Source organism: Phymastichus coffea, unplaced genomic scaffold (assembly GCF_024137745.1).
Source record: "Phymastichus coffea isolate CEN01 unplaced genomic scaffold, Cenicafe_Pcof_1.1 PCOF00025, whole genome shotgun sequence".
Taxonomy (NCBI): Eukaryota; Metazoa; Arthropoda; class Insecta; order Hymenoptera; family Eulophidae; genus Phymastichus; species Phymastichus coffea.
In genome coordinates, this window is record NW_026706836.1 from 1,077,258 (window position 1) to 1,104,530 (window position 27,273).

General features: G+C 41.8%; 1 protein-coding gene across 3 annotated transcripts in view; it reads right to left on the bottom strand.

Annotated features, from left to right (window-relative positions):
* The window catches only part of LOC131675546 (ran-binding protein 10), a 710,588-nt gene that overhangs the window by 408,348 nt on the left and 274,967 nt on the right, over positions 1 to 27,273 (bottom strand). The gene's annotated exons all lie outside the window — the stretch shown is intronic.

The window sequence follows — 27,273 nt, forward strand, 5'->3', positions numbered from 1 at the left end:
AAATTATTGTCACAGCTCAACGCTCAACTATCATACGTGACGAGTCTATAATATTTAGGAGCGGATTCGCTCAACTATCAAACGCGACAATTCAGTTTGCCGCGTTGCACCGGCCGAGAGCTGGTACGTGACAGAGAGTCCGCGAAACAAAAGTAGAATCGAACCCACCGGGTAGCTCTTCCCGTGGCTCGCTGGTGGAGAGTCGGCGTCTGCGAAACCTGCAGTCCTGCAGGCAGTGGAGATCGCTGGATCACCGGCGGCGGCTTGTTGGCTGCTGGCGGCCGGCATCGGCTTCTCGAACGTCGAATGATGTCTGCTGTGAAGGCTGCTCAAAGCAACCGGAGATTTCGCCACATAAGAGACTCCCTCGTTCGACCTTGGCTTGCTCTCCGTCGGTGCACCGTCAAAACTCATAGTGATTTTTTTAAATGGGAACTTCTAGTTTTGACACCGTATTTGGTATATATATAGATTTACGTTTTTAATGTTTTTATTTTCATGATCGTGGCAAATTCAAATAAAGGTAAAATTTACTAAAAGTCTTGGTCATTAAGTTTCAACACGAACAAAGCTTATATTCTTTAGTTGAATTTATTGGGAATAAAGAGATCTGGGTTCTAGTATCTTGATATTCAACTCAATTCGCAAGCTTAAAGTGATTTTTATTACGCGGATTTCATGTCCAGTCACTACTACTAATTGTCAATCTTAGCCCAAATAAAGAAAAAGGGTGGTTTCACAAATGATTCAACTAAAGTTTTATGCCAAGAACGTCTTCGGTGCTTGTATTATAACACACAGAAAACTTTTACAAAACTGTTAGGAATCTAGCGCAGGTGCACGAAGATACCTCCATTTGGTTATATACATGATTCGATCCTTTGTTGAAATTCATCAACTGTTCTTAACTTACATTTTGTTACTTATATATCTTATACTTATACTTATATTTCGGCAGGCAGTTTGAATTTTTTCAATCGTGTCTTATCTTGTAGTTACTAGGCGTTCCTAAACAACATTTTTCAAGTATCCCCCCACAAGTAAATTCGGATGACATCAAATCTGGAGATTTTGCTGGCCAACGTACACCATCATCTTAGGTTCAGTACGTCCGATCCATCTGTTACGGTAATGTTCATTGAAAAATTCTCAAACTATTAAAGAAAAATGTCAAACAACTCCATATAGTTATAACCACATTCTTAAACTAGTATTTAAGTCTGCTTCTTGGAAAATGGTCTTAGTACCTGTAAAAAATTATTTTTATCCACATTGGCATAAAAAAAGAAGAGACATCGAAAAAGAGGTATCCGTTCACAATTTTACACCACGAATCAAGATACAGCGATTTTCGTTATTGATTTGCCTGTGCCAATGAGGATTAACATCCGATCAATAGCGACAGTTATATCTGTTGAGATCTCCGTTATTTTTAAATTTCACTTTATCAAAAAACATAAAAAATCCAAAAAAATCGGGATCATCGGCAATCATTCGCTGTGGCCATTGACAAAACTGTAAGCACATCTGCATATCAATAGGTGTAACATCCTATGTTAAAATAATATGATATGGATGATAACATTGGCTACGAAGTATTCGACTAGTAGTTGATTTAGGAATTTCATATTGCATTTCGATTTAACGGGTACTGATATGAGGATCTAAGTGAACAGCCGGCAGAGTAACTAATATATGAACATCAGATTCATCATAAATACATCGTGGACTAACACGTACTTCATGAGATCTTGAATAAATATTTCGAAGGATAGTATGGTCTCCTGTCTGGGATTTCAATAAAGAATAGCAGCTTGTCGATAGTTACAGTGACATTCACCAAGAATCATTAGACTATCGACTTGTTTATGAGGTAATCTGCCATAATTTTAATTCAAATTATAAATAGATATTTATAGAAATTCCTTTCAAATTTTTAGGAAATTTTTGAGATAACTTATGTAATATTAAGGATTAAATTTTGGCTAAAGTAATGTAAAAAGAGTCAAGGGTGCCTAAAGCGGAGTAATTTGTTAATACTTATACAATTGGCTGACAAGTTAACTTAAGGAGCTTTTAAGTTACTTAATGTAAATTAAGGATTAAAATATTGGAAAATTTAATAAAAGGATTAATACAAATGGGGTTAAGTGTATGCTATTTTTGAGTTAAGAAAGTGTTCAAGGTTGCTAATATTGAATCTGAAATAGATTTTTTGCTAAAGGGACTTTAAAGGAGAGTAGTTCACGTATTTTCAAGTATTTTGGAGTAATTCCAAGTCTAAAATCGAGTATTTCAAAGAGAGATTCAGATATTTTTGGAGCTCTGAGATATTATCTATGCTGTACATTTTGACTTGTTGCATAACCAATTGTGATGAGAGTCGCGGCTCGCGCCGTTGGCTCCGTCAACGTCTCTCCCTTCCCAGTGACAGAGAGAGAGAGCGAGAGAGAGAACATGATTTGGAGAACGAGAGAGGAATATGATTTGGAAGCCGGCAGGATTGGCACGCGTGAGATGCCGCCGATTGCCCGCTACTCAAGGGTTTTGGTGGTGGGCGCTCGGTGCCCGGCAGTAGACTGCGACAAAGAGTGAGTGCGATACGCTTTGTCTGCGCCGACCTATTACTTTGTTTTTAGCCTTCGTGAAAGCGAACGAGAATTATTCTGCGACGCGTGTGCAACGTGGTGCAGGTGTTTGTCACTAGACCTGATGTTTTCAAGAGAGAAGCTTGGAAGATCCTCGAACGAGCTATCAACATCTGTACAACCCGGGGACATCGAGTAGTTTTCCCTCAAGGTTGGTTAAGTTTTTCTCTCGCTCTCGTAAGATCGCGTCGCCGGCAACCCGCGGTGGATAGGGAGGCTCAGCGGTTATTTCGCTCGAGGGCCTATGGAGAAACATGAAGAATAGCTCGTAACCGTCGCGCCAGCCGGGTTCTATGCAATTTTCCGCAAGAACTCGCGGCTGCAGTAGTGCGAGAGCGTGTTTATTGTCACGTCAAATTACTGGTTATAATTGTTAGACTGTATAGATAAATATATGTATTAAACGAATTTGTGAGTGATTATTATGTTGACCATTACTGCCTGTTCCTTCTTGCGCGTGTCGAAATGTTGCTTTCACGTCTCTCGTGAAACAGCTTGGCATCCGGGCTCCGATCTCTAAAGAATGCGTCGTATTTTCCGACAACGGGAGAAAACTCATGACACAATTGTCAATTAAATTATCAATTCATATTTTTTGAGTCACAGCGAAGTCGGTTATCGAAAATCGGTAATGATCAAATTAATAAGTATCAAATACGGTGTAAAAAGTAGGGGTTTCCGCTACAAAAACACTTGGAGTGACCTTGAAAATCAATCTGAAGAAGAAAATGACACGGAGATGGTCTCAATTGTCTTGAACAACATTTACCAATGCGACTTAGATTCAGTTTTCAGAGAGCATTTTAGCGCACGTCTGTTCTGAGCGAGTAGTTGAACGATAGCGAACATAAACTAATGAATACGTAAATAAATAAAAAAACATGACTTCAATCATACTCCAAAATAAAGACAGTATACTCACTACAGTATACTACTGTTTATTATATATACGAGGTGTGATCAAAAAGTAAGGTGAATTTTGAAATTTAGCGGGCTACGTCCGTTCGATCTTCGACTTTTTTATTTGGTTATGTCGGTACACTTGTCTAGAACATACGTTCCAAATTTCAGCTTTGTAGTATGTTTGGTTTGTTTGTGAGAGGCATCAAGGTTAGAAGTGTTTTGCGTGCTCCACGATTTGCTGCTGTCTAAAAACATGGATCAAAGAGTTTGCATTAAATTTTGTGTGAAAAATGGAATCAAATGTTCCACAACACTTGAAATGCTGAAAGTGGCATACGGTAAGTCTACTTTAAGCCAAAAAAATGTTTACAAGTGGTATAAACTCTTCCAAGAAGGCCGAGAAGACACCGACGACGAATCTCGTTCTGGACGCCCCAGCACATCAACAACTGATGAGAATGTTGAAGAAGTGAAAAAATAGTGTTGGGAAATCGTCGAATTACCATTAGAGAAATTGCTGATGATATTGGCATCTCATTTGGTTCGTGCCAATCAATTTTGACGAGTGTTTTAGACATGAGACGTGTCAGCGAAGTTTGTTCCGAAATTGCTCAATTTCGACCAAAAGAAACGTCGCATGAGCATCGCCCAAGAGCTACTGAATGACGTCAACGATGATCCAGATTTACTCAACAGGGTTATAACAGGTGACGAAACATGGGTATACGGTTATGACGTCGAGACTAAGACTCAATCGTCCCAGTGGAGGCATTCTGGATCACCAAGACCAAAAAAAGCTCGCCAAGTTCGATCAAATGTAAAAGTTTTGCTTACAGTTTTCTTTGACTGCAGGGGCGTGGTGCATCATGAGTTCTTGCCACAGGGTAGAACAGTAAATAAGGAATATTATCTGCAAGTTATGCGCAATTTGCGCGAAGCAATCCGCCAGAAACGTCCGAATTTGTGGAAAAATAAAAATTGGCTTTTGCACCATGATAATGCCCCTGCTCACACATCGTTGCTTGTGCACGAATTTTTGGCTAAAACCCACACAGTAACGATGCTACAGGCACCGTATTCCCCAGATCTGGCCCCCTGTGACTTCTTGTTCCCAAAACTGAAGAAGCCCATGAAAGGACGGCGTTTTGCCACGATTGAGGAGATAAAGACGGCATCGAAGGATGAACTAAACAAGATCACAAAAAATGATTTTTTTAAATAGTTTGAGGATTAGAAAAAGCGTTGGCACAAGTGCATTATATCCGAGGGGGATTACTTTGAAGGAGATAAAATAAAAATTGATGAATAAATAAATATTTTTTGAGAAAAATAAAAATTCACCTTACTTTTTGATCACACCTCGTATATCTGCTTATATATATATATATATGTGTAAAGTCCAAATTTTCATTCATCAAGCCTCCTCACGACTCCTCATTTCAAGAATTAGCTCCTTCTCAAATAACGTGCAAATTATCAAATTTAACGTTATTTTTTATGTAGGTAGTCGCCTCCTCACGGTTTTACCTCCTCACGCCTTCTCACATCAGTTTACTATAACTATAACGATAATCTCATAACCACTTCTATAGCTCAATATAGTGATATATACGATATGTATATATATCCACGTGCGGACTGTTTTGGACTTTAGATAAGAAATGACCTATTTTTAGACCTTTGAAAAAATATATATATACATTTGAATAAAATTATGAATTAGTTCAAAGGCTTCTTTTTATATGTACTACTCGCTCCGCTCGCCAACCCCCCATAATTGAATTACAAATTTACACAAAATACACGTTTAAATTCAAAAACTTTTCCAATATTTTAGAAACTAAAAATTTATTAATATTTACAATTTTATCCTTGATTCGTATTTTAATTAAAATAGGGAGTTGGCGACTGGAGCTAGCAGGGGGTGGAGTCCCCTTAGTATATACGAGGGTGGTCCGATAAGTACTTAGCCTCACCGCCCGATGGCGCCACTCTCGCAAAAGAAATATTCTATCACGTAGTACAACCTTTTCCATGGTTATTGTCAAGATTTCAGCCGGATCGGAGTTGTAGTTTATTTTTGAGAGCATGTGAAAGCAAGTGTGTCCGTTGATTTTTGAAAAATGGAAAAAGAGCAGTATCGGTCGGTGATTCGATTCTTGTTTTTGGAAGGGAAATCGCGCAGCGAAATCTAAAAGCGCTTGGATGCTGCGTGCGGTGACTCTTCTCCTTCGATGGCGACCGTCAAAAATTGGTTTAACGAGTTTCAACGTGGTCGCACGTCGATTTTTGAAGAACCACGTCTAGGTTCTCCGAAAACGGCTACCACGGAGGATAACGTGACAAAAATTCACGATTTCGTATTGGCAGATCGACGATTGAAGGTGCACGAGATAGCTAAGATCGTAGGCATCTCAAAAGACCGCGAGAATCATGTCCTGCATGAAATTTTGGGCATGAGAAAGCTGTCGACGCGATGGGTGCTGCGTTTGCTCACTCCGGACAACAAGCGCAACCGTGAGACAACTTCAGAGCAATGACTGACGCTGTTTAAGCACAATCCGAAGGAGTTTCTGCGTCGTTTCGTGACCGACAACGAAACATGGATCCACTGGTATACACCAGAGACCAAGGAACAGTCAAAACAGTGGACTTTACCCGGCGAAAGTGCTCCGAAGAAGGCGAAGACTGCCCCATCGGCCGGAAAGGTGATGGACACTGTTTTCTGGGATTCACAAGGTGTGATCTACATCGACTACCTGGAGAAGGGCAAAACGGTCACAGGGCTGTACTATGCCGAATTATTGGGCCGATTCGACGTCGAATTGCAGAAAAAACGGCCCCATTTGGCAAAGAAAAAAGTGCTCTTCCACCATAACAACGCATCGGCTCACACCTCCGCCGTCGCCATGGCCAAATTGGTCGAATTAGGCTATGAACTGCTGCCCAATCCACCGTATTCTCCATATTTAGCCCCGTGCGTTTTCTTTTTGTTTCCAAACTTGAAAAAGTCACTCGCTGGGCAGAAATTTGAGTTGAATGAGGAGGTAATCGCTGCCACGGAAGCCTACTTTTCAGACCTCGAGGAAACGTATTTTTCAGACGGGTTAAAGAAGTTGGAGTATCGCTGAGCCAAGTGTATCGAACTAAAAAGAGACTATGTTGAAAAATAAAACGCCACTTTTCCAAAATTTTCGTTTTTCTTTTGTAGGCTAAGTACTTATCGGACCACCCTCGTATATAGGGCATTTTTTCTGAGCGTTACCTTCCCCCTGCCCACTTTTCTTTTAACTTGAAAAATTGTTAAAAATACTTCAAATTCATTAACAAAAATCAGACTTTCCAATGTCGAGTGGTACATTGACTGTGCAGGTCATGGTCAAGGTCATTTCAAAGTTAATTTTGTTTTTTCCAACTCATTTTTGGCCACGGATTCAGAAAGAGCGGAAAATTCTTCGTTCAAATAGGGTATTATATGTGAAGTCTATTGGAATTCCAAAGTCGTAATTTTTAAAAGTGAAACAAAGTGTTTAATGCGTTTTTGAAAAAAAAAAATTATTGAAGACGTTACGGAACCTCAAAAATAGTAAATAACGGTATTTTTTGCATATTTAGGTTAGGATATCTCGGAAACGTGACGTATAAGGAAAATTCTGAGCCCCGATTCAAATTCAGCTCAAAATTCAAATTCAGATTCAGAAAAATCAAAATCCTTTGGGTACACTATGTCTGGTCTCTGGATCTGAGATTTGTCGGCCTGTGTAGCTACCAATTTAATTCAGACGATATTTGGTGACAGTCATGGAGACAAATAGGTCCGATATACTCAACCGTGGATGTGTGGGTCCAAATGCCCCGATTAATATAATCATGCAGAAATGTTGCAATTAAATAAGTGCAAAAATATCGTGCCTTTCTATCGCTGATTACCCTTTGTGGGACCAATTTAATAACGAGGCCATATTTGTTAATAGCCATTATAGCAAATAGGATCGCCATACCTAACCGCTGATACTTAGATACAAATTATCGTATTTATTACTAGCCGTTGTAAGATGTGGACCTCCTATCATATACATGGGTTCTAAACAGATTATCAAAGTTATACACAATTGCCCAAATGGAGTGCTAGTTGTAATAAAATATGGGCTTACTATTTATCATGATAAGGAGTTGATAGACGTGGAATTTGTATTTTATATATTTATTTCTTCTGACAGTAGCAACGCAATGATGACTTATAACCTCTTGTTCTAAATATCACTCATTAGTGCGGAACACTGTAATGACCGTCAAAAAGTAATCAAACAAGATAAAGCTTTAGTTTATGAAATTTTTTTCCGTAATATTTCCTTTAGTTCGTTATACTTTTTTAAGTTCTGAATATTGATTAATGCTGAGGTTTATATTCTATGCACAGTCACTAGTGCTAGTAAGGTAATTAATTTATAAGATAAATCTTTTAATAGTATAGATTCTATGAGAATTAGATTCTCTCTAGATTCTCCAGAGAATCAGGGGAATGGTCTATTATTTACAGGTTTCACATGTATAAGTAGTTTGCTTTTGAAGATTGTATTTTTGACGAGCCCTTACAAACTCTTTGGATACCTTCTTTCTCAGATACTTAAGTACCGAGGATAAAACTTAATGCAGATTTATATGTATTAACTGTCCTGCTGCTAGAAAAATGTTCGTGAGAAATTTCTGAATTTTATTTATATTGATTTCAAACAGTTACAATTCGTTGATCTTGCAAAATTTATGTCATTTTTTCAAAGGAGCGTTATATTACTTCAACATCAATTCAGCGACTGCCGATATTGCTAGACCGATTGATTTCTCATCCGTGCCTTTTACTGCAAATGCCATCTTCATAAGTGTCCAGCCACTAGGATGAGCTGTTTTCACTGTGGATGAGGTCCTTAACTGAAAGAGCATCCGAAATTTATATTGAGTTTATTGAGGGATAGTCGGTTTTTACAATAAAATTTGCCCGCGACTATATTTACGCGGAGAATTGGAAGGCAAAATGCTTCAACTACTGAACAACCTGTCGGGCATGCAAGTTGTGATGATCGCGCGTGACAGAGCCTTAGACAGGAAGAAAAAATAAATTCAAATTTAAATACAAAGCTCACAAAAAAATTCCGAAACCATCTCTTTATTAACAATAACAATAAAAATATATACATAAAAAGAAAAAAAGAAATTACAAACAAGTAAGTAAAATAAAATAAAGAATCACAATACAGATTCCCGTACAAATAAGTCTTCCGTGCGAAGCAGTATTCCTGGATAGATGTTTCACCGTTGCGAAGCGCAGTCAGGCAACGATGAGCCTCTTCGGTAGACTCGGACAAACAAAGGTCGCACAGCGGTCGCAATCCTGCGTACCATGAAGCCCCCAATTGTCAGGAGTACACGACATCACAACTGTCATGCGCGCACTAGAGCTCATTCTTGAGGAGTGGAAAGAGAGAAAGAAGAGCTAACACTGTGTCCGTTGCTCTACCTGCCACACCTTTTTTTCCAAAACGCTCAGGCGTTGGGGTAATGGAGCAGCTGCTGATGGTTATGCTCCAGAGATCGGAAACCATCCGGCTCACCAAATTATCAGCTAAAAAAACCAAAACAAATATTCTTGCAGCAATTCAAGGCATACACCGAATTCACATCAAAGTTCTTTGTTCTACTACCAATGGTGATTTCCCGAGCCGAATTTTCACGTACAATAATCATTATTTTTCATCCTTTGCTCTCTTATATATTCTCGCTCCTTCCCTACTGCGCGCCTCTTCGCTCACAGGGCTTGCCGGAAGCTACGTAGCTAATCCTTCTTAAGCTGCTAATCCGACACTTCAAATTATATAAACCAGTCATTAGTAATGTGCTAACGCAATTATATAGATGCCCGGTTCAACAATAGCGCGCGCGCAAACAGCGAGAGGCCAGGATCGATAGGGAAATTGCTACTAAGTGGTTTTCCCCGTCACATATTTCAGAATGCATATGTCAGATTTGTCCAAGGCTTCATCTTTTTCATCCCCACATATAACATCTCAACTTATGTCACGCAGCATTGGTTCTTCTTCTGCCGGATATCTATAACCAGTACACGTAACCTCTCTGTTGCCTTGAAATTATATAAACCTCATGACCAATATTTCTTTCGTTCTGCAGTCAACAACTGGTTGCAGATCTAAAAAAAATCTGTCGAATGCTTTTACATTTTAGCCTATACAGTTTGAGTGCTGAAAGCGATCATTTGCATACTTCATTTAGGACCTACTCAATAAGCTTAGCATAACCTTATTCGATACTGATAAACTGTGTGAGTTGCGTAACGTGCTTATTAAATAAGAAGTTCAGGAACGGGAGAATTATGCAAGGCACGCACAACTTATCCCATTAACTACTATTACGAACTGGTTTACAAACATAAAACCTCTAAACCTAGCAGCCATCACTAGTGATGATAACTAACTTAAATTCCGTGGCCGTCGCCTGATATTTCTATACCTCAACACAGATATCATTTCTCATGTTACGATTAATTCTTAATATATTCGTTACTCATAATGCTACGGATATGTTCATACGGATACCACATCATGTTTAAAATTCAATATATCATATATTTGTCATTTTACTAGTCCTGCCTATTAATTTAAGTTGATTCACATATTCTATCTCACTACTATTAACTCCACATTAATATTATGAAAATCTTTCTTTCTACTTTTATTATTCTGTTAATCCTATGAACTGCGTTAACTAGTTGTTAAGTTTAATATTAATAAGATACCAAACTCTCTCTCGCTCTTTCTAGGGCAGGCAGAATTGAGAGTTCCCAAAGCGACAATGGAGACGGCGCACAAGTCTTTCCAAATGATGGGCGCCCGTCTTTGAAACACTATTCCTCGGACCCGAGACATGCACCAACGCTTGGCAGCTTTCAAAGAAGGTCGCGCGAGAACTTTGCTACATTTAGCGTATAAGACACAGGGGTGCCACTGGAGCATTTATTTATTTACTGTATAAGTATTTGTGTAATATGTTTATCTGTATAAATTAGTGTTTGATGACATAAACTAGTCTTAAATGAGTTTTTGGCTGCATTACTTGTTTTATGACATATCCAAGCTGAACTCTTGCAACAAATACTAACACTTTCCTCTGGAATATTAATAAAATATATACTGGTCAAGATCCGGTTTGACTAATTGTAAAACTCTCTGTTTTCGTTTGCAGACTTTGAAATTTATCGACTGAAGAAGTGTCTTAACGCTTGTGATAATTTTGTGATAACTTGCGTAAAAATAACGCAATTGTTGTATGTATTGACGTAGACTGTATAGAAGTGGTACTTAATATATTGCTGTTGTGGCGAATAAAGAAGTATCAATCTCTCTCTCTCTCTCTCTCTCTCTCTCTCTAAGTTCTCCGTCATTTCATTTTATGTCAGGCTTGATATTTAGCTGTTCTTGATATCCATCTATATCACTTGTCGTAAGAACTTATATTCAGATTAGAATTATTTTGTTTTCTTGCTCTTGTTTTCAACCATGTAAAATACGTGCACAATGCCTAGAAGAAGCAGTGTTGCATTTTGAAAAAAAGTTATAAATTCGAACTTTAAAAAGTATAACGTGATTACAGATTCATTCTTTTTTTAAATGAAGCTTTTGTGATTGTCTTTACTTTGTGATGCTAGGTTTTACAAATTTCGATATATACGGGGTCAATAAGTCTTTACAAAATCCAAGAGATGGCGCTCGTCACGCTTAAATTATGATGTTTTTGGCAAGCAATACTACTAACTAGATATCGTACAAAGTTTCAGCTCGATTTATTAAGTCGTTTTTTTGTGAGCGTTGATATGAACAAAAAGTTATTGGTTTATTTGAAAAATGGAAAAAACAGAGTTTCGAGCGGTGATAAAACATTTTCATTTGAAAGGCCTTACACCAAAAGAAATCACAGTTGAGTTGAACACCGTTCATGGCAAGTCTACCCCTATGTTTAAAACTGTGTATAACTGGGTAAATGAATTTAAACGCGGCCGTGCAATAACAAAAGATGAACCTCGTTCAGGATCCCCCGTATAAGTGAATACGCCCGAAATGGTCAACAAAATCCACGATATGGTGTTGAATGATAAAAGATTAAAATTGCCAGAATTAGTTGAGGCCACAGGGGTGTCAAAAGGTACAATCTTTTCAATTTCTCATGAAAAATTGGGGATGAAAAAAATATCAGCAAGATAGGTGCCGCGTTTGCTCACTGGTGAAAACAAACACCCGCGTGGTCATCTCTGAGGATCTTTTGGCACGCATACGTCGTAATCCGACTTTTGGCGTCGACTCGTAACTGTAGACGAAACACGGATACAACACTACACTTCTGAAACCAAAGAACAGTACAAACAATGGATTACCGCAGGAGAACCAGCCCCAAAGAAGGTAAAGTCAGCTGGCAAGATTATGGCCACGGTTTTCTGGGATGCGTATGGAATCATCTACATCGACTACTTGGAAAAGGGCCAGACGATCACTGGACAATATTATGCGTCATTATTAGCTCAGCTGGAAAAAAAAATCAGAGAAAAACATCCTCACTTGAACAAAAAAAATGCCTCTTTCTTCAAGACAATGCTCGAGTTCACACATGTGCAGTTTTGATGGCAAAAATTAACGATTTAAAGTTCGAATTAATTGACCATCCACCATATTCGCCTTATTTGGCTCCCAGTGACTTTTTCTTATTTCCTAACCCAAAAAAATGACTTGCCGAACAACGATTCACGTCGAATGAAGAAATCATTGCTGAAGCAAATGCCTATTGTGAGGGTTTTCAGAAATCATATTTTTCTGATGGCTTAAAAAAACTGGAAGGCCTTTTAATAAAATGTGTCAACCTTCAAGGAGATTATGTTGAAAAATAAAAAAAAATTACATACGCAAAACTTTTTTTTCCTTTTTTTTTGTAAAGACTTATTGACTCTCCCTCGTATACAGGATGACTCATTTTAAAGGAACCACCCCGAAATTTTCTACGGTTAGTATTCTACAAAAAAATTGTTCAGACAAAAGTTGTTTGGGATAATGAAAGTCACCTTTCCCAGAAAAAAGATATGACCTTGAGATTTATTTTCAAGGTAATTTGAAGTTCAAAGTCAAATGAAGTTCAAAGATTCGGAAAGAGCGAGAAATTCTACGTTTAGATAAGGTATTATGTGTGGGGTGCGGTTAACCCCCCCTCCCGCGTAAGGTCATGTAGGGGTCAAAATTATTATTTTCTTCATCTATGCACAGGGATGATCGAGCAAGGATAAGATTAATTTTAATAACCCAAAAATTTAAATAATCCAATAATCCAATAAACCAACTCCAATAACACCAATTACCAAATAACCAAGTGATTTTTCTAATAAGAACCCCCATTTTTATCATGGATTCGGAAAGAGCGGGAAATTCTACGTTCAGGTAAGATATTTTGTGTGGGGTGTGGTCAACTCCCTCTCCTACCGGCGCAAGGGGGAGGTTAATAATACTACTTGTAATAATAATGGCAATAATAACCCAATACCCAAGATAAATAAAAGTTCGATTGTCAAGGTCGTTTTTTATTTAATCATTACGTGTGTTCGTGCCACACTTAGTAACGTGAACCAATCTAACCAATGTATGGAAAGAGGGAGTGTCCAGTCTATCTAGGTAAGGTGAGAATGCTGAGCAGATCAAGATAAGACGTTGGCTACCCAGCCAATGAAGGCAAGGTGGGAATGCCCAGCCAATAAAGGTGAGATATTGATTACCCAACCAATTAAGGCAATGTAGGAATGCCCAGCCAATGAAGACAAGACGATGACTACAGATAGAGTTAAGGTTATAACACAAACATTTACCTCATAAAATGTTCAAAAATACCGCCATTCAAATTTATGCAGTGTTGAATTCTACGTTCGAAGTTTTCAACTGTGAACAACAAAACATGACGCGGAATAGCTCTACAAGCTTGTATGATGAGTTGCATCACATCTTGCCATACTGGTGATTGCTGTGCATAAACAACACTTTTCAAATAGCCCCATAAAAAGAAATCTGGACTTGTTAGAACTGGTGATCTTGGATACCACTCACTAATGTCACTTCCAATGCCTATCCATCGTCTTTGGTATCGTTGGTGCAAGAAGTGACGAACTATTAGTGAGCGATGACACGGCGCACCGTCCTGTTGAAGCCATAATCATCGTCTTGTTTCCAAGTCCACAAATAATTCTGGTAATTCATTCTGCGGGAAATTAAGATATGCTGCGCCGTTGACATTCCTATCGGAAAAAAAGGTCCTATCAGATAACCATTTATTATATCGCACCAAACTACGAGGCTCCATCTATGCTGTACTCTGAATTACACGCGGAGATAAGATGATCCAAATCAATCATTGCCAAAACAACGAGAATTCGTGGATCATCGTTGTTCTGTCTCATAATGCGACGACGATTTCTGCGTATTCGTGATCGACATCTCCCTCTTCGTTCAATTCGGATTCTCACGTAGTTTGGGTACCGAAGCCTCCCTGGGTAATATCTTGCTGCAGCACGATATCGGCCTTGACATGCCCCGAGAGATAACAGAATGTCAACAATTTCGTTTCTCGAATAATCTGGCATATTTGGTCCTTTTGAGTCGCTAGACACTAAGAAATTTCCACGTAAACTATCCTGAGAAGGACCGTTCACGAGTCACCTCTTTCATACATAATACTAAAGAAGTATTATTTTCCGATTTAGTTGAAACTCTGTAGGCTTGTCCGGAATCACACTAGAAAAGAGAATAAAAATAATTTGTGTTCCTACAAAATTATTTTCAAAAATTGATTCTACGGGAAAAAATATGAAAGTAACCTATGTAACGTTTTTTTATCAGACTTCAAATGATTACCTTTCGATAATTTGTTTAAATAACTTTTGATAAATAATTGTAAATGGCAAAAGAAAAAACACGTGCATTTTTTTTCGATTTACCTACGATTGGCATAGTTAGTTTGGCGCTATCTTGCCCAAGTTTGGCAAGGGCCTTAATGGATTAAGACAATGTGGGAGTGACCAGTTTAACTTTCTTTTCACATCCGAAATAAAAAAAATGAGGTCATTTGAGTAGCCGACTTGGTAGCCAGCCAAGTTAGGCAAACTTTTTAATAATAACGGAAGCTTATTTTCCATTTTTTATCCATTTTTCAAGGATTTATTCAAAATTTATTGAAGATTACGTAAAATTTTATTTCATTTAATTAACGAAAGCTTATTTTCCATTTTTTAGCTTAGACGCCGTGTAAACTTCCTAATTATTGACATTCTGTAATCTCTCGGGGCGTATTCATGGTCGACGTCTCTCTCTTCGTTCAATGATTCGGATTCTCACGTGGTTTGTGTATCGAAGCCTCCCTGGATAATTTTGACGGTCAAGGCCGATATCGTGCTGCAACAAGATATTACCGTCCAGTTATTACCAGCAAGTTATTGGGTTATTACAATAAATCTTACCATTGCCCGATCATCCCTGTGCATAGATGAAGAAAATAATAATTTTGCCCCGTACATGACCTTACGCGGGAGGAGGGTTAACCGCACCCCACACATAATACCTTGTCTAAACATAGAATTTCTCTCTCTTTCCGAATCCGGGATCAAAACTATAAGTTCCTATTCAAAAATTGACTTTAACCTTCAAATGACCTTGAAAATAAATCTCAAGGACAAATCCGATTTCTGGGAAAGGTGTCCCTCATTGTGCAAAACAACTTTTATCTCAACAATTTTTATGTAGAACGCCAACCGTAGAAAATTTCGGGGTGGTTCCTTTCAAATAGGTCACCCTGTATATTTATTTGAGCTAGCTAAAAGTCATGGAGACGAAAATTTATACATTGTAACGGGGTGGTTATCTAACAAAATGTGAAATTTATTAACGCACAAACTCCCACGATGCAGAGCTAACCGCCGCACCGATAAACACGTATAGTTATACGTGTATTCTCCTTTACGTTTGATACTTTCGTTTCAGTGTCTTCTTTCGAACCGAGTTGAACTCACCTTAAGTCACTTGACTGACTTGTGACACTCGATGTATCTTAGGTATGAGTGACGTAAGGCTTAATCTGACTAATACCCTAAGCGAAATCGGATTAAAACTTAATCCTATGTAGATCTGTTAAGCTATTAGGAAATGAAATGATGTAAACAATGAATAAAATTAATAATGTTTAATTAATAAAAAAACTACAGTCTTTTACGGGCCGAAAGACTAACGCACGCGGATAGGATTTACAATTATTGATAATAACTCGGTGAGGGAGAGAGAGAGAGAGAGAGAGAGAATTTGAACTTTGCCGCGAAATCTAATGCTCGGCGCGAATACAAAAAATTACGTTCGCGATAGACAAAATACTTTCGAAAGTATTTTGTCGCGCAATAATAGGGAGGTGAACCTACTCTGCGGTGCAATTACGGTGATCAGACGTAATTGTTGAAGAAAATCAACGGTGGTCCTTGAATCAGCTACGCTTCCTCGCTCGCTTCCTAATTTGCTGCTATTTTGCTGCCGCTGTATATGATGCTGCTGTGATGCTTCCTGCTATCACTCGCGTACGTTCAGAAACCCAGGAAAACTTTTGATTTGCAAACAAACGGCGAAATACTGTGCAACAACTAAATTCGGCGGTACTATTCCAGTAACAGCTGAGGCATAACTGAATATTTAAACCCTCGCGCGCCCTCTCTCTGTCTTAGTCGTTCGAACTAACATCGCGAATGTACGAATCGCAAACGGATCGATTAATCGAATCGACTACCGTTGCAACACGGATTACTTTTTTTATCGATATTTGAGTGACCAAAAATACTTCATAACTCTCACACAGTACGATAAAACTAAAAGACAGTAAAAAATTTTTTTTCTGGTAGAAAAACATCTTTTTTCTACTACAAACATTTTTTTTTGTGTTCTAAAGTTTTATCGTACTACACTGCCGGCCAAAAGTTTGGAAACAGTGTTGAAAAAATATGTATTCATGAATTAATTAGGAAATTTATTGATTCACTTGTTTGAAACATAGTATAACAACAAAAAATGTATATTTTACAACAAGAAAAAATATATCTAGACAACAAGAAAAAGTGTATCTAGACATAAAAAGAAAAATACAAAAGTCTATAAAGAAAAGGTATTAATATATCAGATTTTTTTTTCATCAAAAAATCCACCCTTGCTTTTGATGACTGCTCTCACCAACCGTGGCATTCTTTCGATAAGTTTGTCCAAAGTTTCCTGTTCCAGAGAAGCCCACGCCTCTCTTAGCTTCTCCCATAAGTCTCCAGCGGATGTTGGACAACATTTTCTTATTTTTCGATCGAGATCTTCCCACAGAAGTTCGATCGGGTTGAGGTCTGGCGATTGCGGCGGCCATGTCATATTTTCCAAGACACCATCAGCTTTTTTTTGCTCTAAATAACTGCGGCAGAGGATCGACGTATGTTTTGGGTCGTTGTCTTGCTGGAAGACAAAACCACGGCCGGGTCCTCTTAATCCAGAGGGAATCGCATGACGAACGAGAATAATTTTATATTGCTCTTTTCTCATTATTCCATCAATTTTCACTAAATCTCCGGTTCCATGGCCAGAAAAACATCCCCACACCATCACTGAGCCACCTCCATGCTTCACAGTAGGCACTATACACTGAGGTGTCATTTTTTCGGACGCACTTCTTCTCACATAAATTCTACGTCGAGAGCCAAATATTTCATACTTGGATTCGTCACTCCAGAGCACATTTTTCCATTGATCCATCGTCCAGTTTCGATGCCTTTTAGCCCATTGTAGTCTTTTCTTTTTATTCTCTTTACGTAGTAATGGTTTTTTCACTGCAACACATCCTTTGAGTCCGGCAGCGTTTAATCTTCTTTTTACAGTTGTTAGTGAAACCGGTTTTTCACGACTTCTGTTGATGTCTGCGCATATTTCGGGAGCTGTTAACCGTCTATTCCGTTTACTGGTAACCACTATATGCTTACCTTCGCGAGAAGTAGTTACTTTTGGACGTCCGGTTCGAGGACGATCGTGATGATTACCCGTGTCTTCAAATCTTTTGATCGTTGAATGCACACCTTTCAATGAAATTTTCAATTTTTTGGCAATTTCACGATATGAGATACCTTCATTATGTAATGCCAATACAGCTCCCCTTTTTTCAAGTGGAATTTCTTTACGTTTTCCCATGACTGAGCCGTATAATATAAATATGTAAGCCAAAACTTTTACAAATTCCTAAATAAAAAAAAATATTCGAGACAACTTAAAGACGCTTACAGTTTTGACTCAAATGAGGGAAATCAAATACAAGACTTATAAAAAAACAATACTGACAAACCAAAGTAATATGGATAAAAGTTTAAAGCCAAAAAAGGAAACAAAAGTAGAACATCACAATAAATTTCTCATCGATAATAAACTCTCATATCGTCAATATTATGAAAACAAACGGACTGGCAAAAATTCTAAGTTCATACTACTTTTATCTAAAACCTTAACCCTCAAGTTACCTGGAAAGGCTTGATTCTGTGTCATTATGAGCAAAAAATACTTTTTTCGAGGCAAAACTCCTGGAAAAATACATATTTCGAAATCCGAACGAAGTGTTTCCAAACTTTTGACCGGCAGTGTATGTGAAAGTTGTGAAGTATTTTTGGTCACAAATTTTTTATTTGTTCTGTCCTATCTAGTCACTGCACCTATTCTCAAAACCAATAAAAATTGTTTGAGATTTTGGTGTGTTGACTAATAGTGGGCAAGAGAAGGCAGGTTTAGTGTAATATTCGTACGATGAATAGTGTGGAACCTCCAGCGAATAGTTGCGGCGAAACTCCCGTGCGATTTCTAGAGTATAATACTGTCCAACGATCTGCTAGCAAAGCCGCGACCCACCTCAGATACCAGGGTGGAACACCGAGCTCGAAGAATTCGAGATCTAACACCGTGAAGAGGGCGAAGTCTGTCGAGAGGCGTCCGTACCAGCGTCGTCATCAGCGGTAGCAGCAACAGTGAGGCGGTAAAGTTTTATCGGCTGGCCAGCGACAAAGCTTAGATAGTGTCTTATTTATAATATTTGCAAACGAAAGCACGATTTTTCTTAGCTTCGCATATATTCTCTCTCTCATGCGTACATCAGTTTATCGATTGCGTGTGTTCAGCTTGACTTTGTCACTGTTGTTAAGCCTTTTGTAATGATCCTCTGAAAGGCGATCCGTGCCATCTACCTGACGGCTCAATAAAGCCGAGGTACTTGAAGTAGAATACCAGCTAGCCATCTTTTGCTGGTCATTTTCCCAAAGCCCCTCGCCGAACGAACTCACGGGCATCGAGTACATCGGCCATAATCGCGAGAGTTTTCACGATCCCTCCCCCTTTTAGAACCCTTCGATCATCCATTCTTCGACTTCATACATCGAGAGAGCAAATAACGGAGTAGTAGCTATGCTGACCAGCATTTCCCAGGTGTGAACTCGGCCCAGCTGTCGAGCGAAGATCCTGCGTCCTCCCCGCGTGTGTGACCTTATACGCGAACGCAGTGCCCTTCGGGCGCAAACACGCACTCGCGATCACCTACGCTGCTGCATTCCTTTACCCGAATATTCGCCCCGTTACAACTGATTTTGAAGAAAAAAATAAAAAGTGGTTTAGGAAAAATGTTTTTATTCCTCGTGATCCGGATTTTCTAATACTCTTGATCCTGATTTTTTTATTACACTTGAACCTTATTCACAGTACAAACCCAGTAAATATGTAACGTATTTGTAATGAAAATCTTTAGAGATTGAAAATAGAATATGCAAAGGCAACTGTTAATATCAAGACTAAAAAAGGTTATTTAGACTCTTGTATATACGCCCTAGAAAATTGGATTTCACCTAGTATACAATTGCATTCATTTTATCTCTTATTATGATAGATGACAAAATAATAGACAAGCAAACAGATAACTATGGATAAATGCGGATAATTTTATTATGAAATTAATTTTAAATAAACCTTTAATTTCAGATTTATAGTGCAATTTATGAAAATCCTAGTTAGAAATGTTATATTTATAAAGAATCCATTGCAAAGTTCAATAATTTAAGCTACTGCTTAAGATTAGATATTGGTGATGAAGCTTTAAAGTACGGTATGTCAATTTTGCATGTTTACATAAGACTCACGTTATATGTTTTGTGCAAATATATCGTTTGATTTTAACAACTTGGAGAGTAAATTACAATTACTTAGTAATTAGTTTGTTGATTTCTAAATAATTCAAGCATGCATTTGAAAATTACTGCATTTAAATGATTCAAATTAAATTATTTTACTCTAATTACACAGGTTTACAAAATAAAAAAAGTTGATGCCTATTTGACCAGACCATATAACTTTTATGTATTTCGATGCGCTGAACACGAATCCGAGGTCCGTTGATCTCCATCAGGTCAGGTTCAAGGTCTTTCGAAGGTCAAATGTATTTAATACAACGGAATTCAAAATTTGACTACGGATTCGGAAAGAGCGGGAAATTTTACGTTCAAATACATATTGTTGGTTTTTTCCAACATGACCTTTGAAGGACATCGAGAGCTCAAACAAATAATAAATAGACCTTATTTGCTTTTTATCCATATTAACTTGTTTTTGAGACCTCCGATGGGCTTCTGTTGTATACTGTCATGTATCTTTGTATTCTGAATACAAACCTGGAATCCATTTGACCTCATTCAGTTAGGATCAAGGTCACTTCAAGGTTAATTCGTTAATTTTGCACAAAAAAAACAAATATAACCCTAGTCGTTAAACCCTGGTTGCTTTAACCCTCAAGCCCTGCATCTCTGCGTGACTATAACCCTGGACTCTCAACCTCCGATCTCCATATCTTAATTTTCTCAACCCCGAGTTCGGTAACCTGCAACTCTACAACCCCGACCTTCACATCCTAATTTCATGAACCCCTGATGCGATGAACTTCGATCTATATCGCGAAAGATATATTAGCTTTTTTTCTACTTTACTTTACTGAGCACTTTTTTTACGTTAGTTGGTTTTTTTTTGCTTTAGTTGATACTTTCGCTGTAGAAATTCGTTTTTTTTCTCTTTTGGAAATTGTAACAACGATGTCGTCCTCGAAAGGTGGAATTCTGGGTGGATGCAGATGGTCCTGTCCTCCTTTTTGATTCCGTTCACTAGATGACGATTAACTTATCACACACGCTCCTTGGTCGCGAGGCTCAACTCTCAAATTAATTGCTCGTCAAAGCCACACTAACTGCGATCTCGCGCCTCCCGCGACGTCTTACGCCCCCCCCCCCCTCCCTCTCGGCACCCAAAACGGCCGAGCGCCGCTGGCTACGCACACACGTGCGACTCATGCCGGCGACACTACTTCTCTCTCTCCTCCGTTCCCCGCTCTCGCTCCATCCCTCCAACGCCAGGTATCTCCGCCGATCAGGAATCAAACCTGCAATAAAGCCACATCGTGCGTCGATACTCGGTTTTCATCAACCGAGACCAATGTGGCAGCGGCTCAGGGGAAGGCACGCGGAAGACAGAGAGAGGCGAAAAGGGCGATCGAACTCAACGATCGATTCGCCCGTCACACCCCCTCCCAAGTCCAACGATACCCCCGATCATTGGTGGACGACCACCTCGACCTCCCCAGCACCGCCGCCATCGGTCCCGGGAACTCAGAGGGACAGAAAACGGAAATATAACAAAAGGGTAACACTCGCACACGTCAACATCCAGATTCAACATTTACTCTAATGAAAATCAACCTTCACCACTACTCACCCAATCGCCTTAATCCGTACCCTGGACATCAGGTGTGCTGGCGTGCAACGCAAAGCGTCGCAGCCGCACCATCATGATTTACTCGGCCGTGGTGGGGTGGTTAAGATCAACCGCCCCAGCCAATCTACCCAATTCTTCGGCCTGCTCGTCTGTCCATGGCTCCGCAAGTGCCGATCGCACCACTTCCGCTCGGGGGTGAAGAAGCTCCTCAGAGGGACCAGGGGCAGGATCAGCCCTCTCTGCGTCATCGCCGGATCCTGGCGGAGTGCGTCGCAGGGTAATCTCGGCGTCTCTCTGACGAGAACTTGCAGCCTGGTGTTCTTGCCGCGTATCCTCTCGCAGCCTTAAGTCTGCAGTGTCCGGACCGGTCTGCTCAGCTTCGAGAGCTCGTTTCTTCTCTATCCTCACTCGTCGCAGACGGCCACCACGCCGCTGCTTCTTCTTACGCGGCTCGGCTACAGCCCCGTCTTCGGCCTTCTTGCCCCGAGCCCCTCCACTCTCCTCACTCGAAGTCGAGGTCCATCCGCCTCCTTGGGCTGCTGCTCTCCAGACGCCTTCGCCACACTATTGGCCCCCGCCTGAGCCCGTAAATATTTGGCGTAGGCGGCAGCGCATCGTAGGCAGTTGGCGACCGTCACGTCAAGGCGTCCACAATTCCGGCAGCAATCCCTCTGGCTTGGCGGCTCCGGGCACCGCGAGCGGCGATGCTCCCCAGTCCTGCAGTTACTACTACAAAGTAAAATCCCTCGATATACGGCCTAAACTTCTTAACTACGAATTGAACCGCCAAGAATTCAATTTCGCTTTCCGTATATCGTTTCTCATGCGCGTTTAACATACGACTTGCATAGCGAATCGGGTGCTCCCCGTCCTCGAAAATCTGCTCTAAACACGCTCCCACCGCGTATGACGAACCGTCGCAATGCAGATAAAATGTCGGCTCAAATTCCGGTCTTGCAAGCACAGGAGCCTCAGTGAGCGCTCTTTTCAGTCGCTCAAAGGCCTCCCGTTGCTGCTCGCCCCATACCCACGGCTCATTTTTCCTCAATAATTTCGTGAGCGGTACTTTTATATCGCTTTCGTTTTCGATAAATCTCGCGTACCAACCCACCATACCCAGGAATCTACGAAGCTGTTTTATTGATCGAGGCGCCGGGTAGTCCATAATCGGCTTAATCCGATCCGGGTCTGGGCGCAGGCCCTTAACGTCCAACCTATAGCCAAGATAGGTCACCTGCGTACAAAAGAAGTCCGACTTTTCGAGATTGATCTCCAAACTTACCTCAACTAGATGCCGCAGTACTCTTTCTAACCACTACATGTGGTCCTCGAAATTCGCGCTCACTACCAATAAGTCGTCCATATACCAGAAAACATTATGCGCAAACTCTGGTCCGAATAGAGCGTCCATGAAGCGCATGAACGTCGCGGGCGCCTTCACCAGGCCGAAGGGCATTCTTTCGAACTCCCGCAGTCCCAACCCAGGAGCCGCAAATGCCGTAAATTGTTTACTTTTCTCGTCCAAAGGGATATGTCAAAACGCCGACCTAAGATCGTCCATTGATAAAAATACGGCGCCGCGCAATCGATCCAGAATTGAGTCGAGACTAGGTATCGGGTACGCATCGATATTTGTCACTTTATTCACCGGACGGAAGTCCAGACAAAATCGATACGTCCCGTCTGCCTTTTTCACCACGACCGGCGCGCTACTCCACTGCCTATCTGACGGCCTGATTATCCCTGCACGCCATATTCTTGTCGTCTCATCCTGAGTAAACTTTAAGATCGGTGGCGACATCCGGCGTATAGGCGTTTTAATCGGTCTCGCATCCCCCACATGTATCACGTGTTTAATCAAATTCGTTACAGCCGGAGCAACTCCGGGTTCCGGTACGATGCGGTGCACTAACGCCAACACCCGTTCACGCTGTGCCCTTACATAACTCACGAGTCCCGCACACTCAGCGAATAGATGCACCGTCCTGTCCGAATTATTTGCGAAGGGAATCCATTCTCGCGAGCCCCTAGGTCGCCATTCCCGTCTCTCGATGCTAATATCCTGCATCCACGCATTCCAAAAATCCGCGCCCAAGATTAGGTCATGCGCACACTGCGCCACGGCACACGCGATCAACGTCCCGCTCTTTCCCCCTATCTCGAGGTATAATTTCAGATCGCCCAAAGGGTCCGGTTCCTCACCCGACATTCCCCTTACAAATATCGTGGGCGGCCTCAACCGCGACCTAAACCTACTCGCCAAACCTGGGCCCACGACTGTAACCTGCGCATCCGAATCCAATAACGCTAGATAATTGTTTCCATTTATCTTGATGGCTAGAAAGAATCTATTCTCTGCTACGGCCACCTGGGCTGCGTTATTGTCTCCACGCGAGCCCGCGAACCGATCATCTGAGCCTGCCTCGGCTCTTCCCTCCACTACGACGAAAGGCGTCTCTGCCACCCTTACACAGCTCGACAGATCCCCGACCTCCGATCCCTACCGCCTTACTTCATTGCCCCGCTCACGGGTGTCCGAGAGCCGCGGCGAGGCCCGCGGTGACTTCATCACCTCGCGCCCCCCTCGCGCTACATCGAACCTCTCTTTTCCTTGAGGCGCACCCGAGGGCACCAGGGAGCGTCGCGGCGATTCTTTGGCCAAACGCTCAACCCGCGCTCGCTCGGATCGCTCACCCACATTTAGCGCATCCGAGAGCAGCTGGGTCCGTCGTGGCAACTCCTCAGCTACGCGCTCAACCGGCGCTCGATCGGATCGCTGTGTCACTTTTAGCGCATCCGAGAGCAGTTGGGACCGTCATGGCGACTCCTCAGCCATGTGTTCAACCTGCGCTCGATCGGGTCACTCACTCACTACTCCGGACTTCCCTTCCCCGACAGTGCGATCTTCCCCTACTTCGATTCCTACCGTTTTCCTGAACTGAACATCCTCGAGATCCGACACGTTCAACCGCTCATAACGGTGCAAGAGACTATCCCAAAATTCCTCTGACCCATCTTTAACCATTAATTTCCCCGTTACCGGTTCTCGTTGCGCGAGCCACCCTGTTCCGGTGCAACTCCAGCGCCAACCGCGCTCGCCCGAGCAGACTCAAGCAGGGGTCGACGAGGGAGTTTCGGCCCCCGCCTGCGAGTTTCCCTGTAGTGCCAGACCATCCGCACACGTGGGGCAGTTCTGGAAGACCACCCCCGCGGTCCTGCAAACCTGGCAGCTAACCACGGACCACGGACACACGTTAGCAGTGTCCGGCCTGCCTACACCGATAACAGCTGGGAGACGGCCTACTACTGTGGGCAAAAAGTAAGGTGAATTTGTTTGTAAAATGAAAAATCTTTATTTATTCTTCTACATCAATGTCATCCCCTTCGAAGTAATCCCCTCCTGATAAAATACACTTATACCAACGTTTTTTCCAATCCTCGAAACATGCCAAATAGTCCCTTTCCGGTATAGCCATCAGCGCCTTCTTCGATTCAGCTCTTATCTCCTCAATCGACTCGAAACGCGTTCCCCGGAGTGGTCTCTTGAGTTTTGGGAATAGCCAGAAGTCACACGGAGCCAAATCAGGCGAATACGGTGGTTGCGGAACGATATGCGTCGAATTTTTGGCGAAATGGTCACGAAGAACGAGTGCAGTGTGAGATGGTGCATTATCGTGATGCAAAAACCAAGAGTTGTTGACCCATAATTCTGGTCTTTTTAGACGAATTGCTTCACGCAAACGACGCATAACGCTCAAATAATATTCCTTATTAACAGTTTGGCCGGGTGGAAGGAATTCATAGTGCACCACACCACGAAAATCGAAGAAAACTGTCATCATGACCTTGATTTTTGAACGACTTTGACGTGCTCTTTTCGGTCTGGCCTCGCCTTTAGCACGATATTCGCTTGATTGGTCGGTTGTTTCAGGGTCGTAAGCATAAATCCAAGTCTCATCTCCCGTAATCATGCATTTGAGCTTGTTCTGATAGTCAGAAAGCATTGTTTCACACACATCAACGCGGCGACTTTTTTGCAAGAAATTGAGCGTTTTCGGTACCAAACGAGATTTGACTTTTCGTAGGCCCAAATGGTCTTTCAAAATTGTTTTCACAGATCCTTCTGATATTCCGATCATATCAGTAAGGTCTCTAACAGTCAACCGACGATTTTCGAGCACTAATTCCTTCACTTTATTGACGTGTTGGTCATCTGTTGACGTCGATGGTCGTCCGGAGCGCTCCAAGTCATCAACACGTTCTCGACCCTCTTTGAAGTCTTTGTACCACTTATAAACATTTTTCTGCGACATGGTAGAATCACCAAAGGCCTTCCGCAACATCCTCAATGTTTCCGCAGCCGAAATTTCATTCCGCAAACAAAATTTGATGGCACTTCTTTGCTCAATTAAATCAGACATTGTAAAAATCGAAACATGCACTCTTGGTCGTTTGGTAAACACAAGCGTAAATATATTACTGATGATGACATTGACATGAAATTTGTCCCAGATGTCATTCGCAGTCCTACCAACTCAAGAAAAAAAGAACTAGCCCGAAATGTTAAGCCCGCGAAGTTTAAATTGAAAATTCACCTTACTTTTTGCCCACAGTAGTACGTCTCTCGCGATTAAAGCGGTTCGGGCACTGCGAACTCCTATGTCCCCTTCCTCCACACGAGAAACGATTCCCTCTGAACGCGCGCGAATTCACGCCCGCACCCTACCGCCTCGCTGCGCGCCCCTCTGCTGGGAAACCAAACTTGGCTGAACCGAGGTCTGTATCTGCGTCGCACTCGTATCCGCCGGAACGGCCGAGGGTGCGGAATTATTCGCACTGATCCCCCGCCGGCTCCAGCCCCCGAGGTTGGCCTTCCATTTTTGCCGGGCTGTGCTGCAGTCGTGAGCACCTCGTTCTTTGACGTGTCGCTGCTCTTTCCCTTCGACCGCCTCCTTGAACGTCGCGCACCCGATCCGTCCTCCGGTGTCACATCTGCGCTTTTTTCCGCCTTTATCACCGCGGTCCTTGCCACCTTCCTCGCTGGTCCCGCCGAGCTTCGATATGCCGCGTCCTGAACCAGCATACTGTCGGCCGCCAGAGGCGGCCGCCACCTCTTCTCGCTTGCACGCTGACGCTCGAATTCGCAACCTACCCTTTTCAGCTCCTCGAGCGTAGCAAACGGTTTCCCGTACAAATACCTCGCGAAGATGGGATGCAAACCTTCTTTGCAAATCGCCACCTGCCTTTTTTCCGACGGAGGCCTATCCAAACGGCGAACGATACATTAGAACGCGGTCAGGTAATAACCCATCGTGTCTCCCTCAGCCTGTGTCCGTATCCGTAACTCCTGGTATAAATCCTCCGTTTTATAATGCCTTCCGAATTCCTCTTTTAAATCTGCGAGGAACTCCCTGAGGGTTCGCCAAGTATTTTCATTATTCCGGTACCAGAGCGCCGCCTTTCCCGTTAATACTATGCCTACCGACCGGAGTACCCCATCATCTTTCAACCCGTAGAAATCCTGACATTTCCTAATTTCGCTTGCAAAACCGTCCACATCTGGTCCCCCGTCGCCCGAAAACTTCAGCGACCAAGAGCGAAAGGCCTTCACCGCGTCCACCGGTTTATAACGTCGGGGCTGACGCAGACCTGAGCGCCTGCAAGTACTCCGGCGCTTCGGTCTGCGACTGGCTAGCCCCGCCTCATCCGACCCGTCCTCATCCGAACTCGGGGACTCGCTACAACTATCCTCCCATTCGCTTGCCGATGGGCACCTCTTTCTGTACTTCTCCCTATATCCCTTCGGGGAGGCAAACCGTGGTCTGAACGCCGCGACGTTC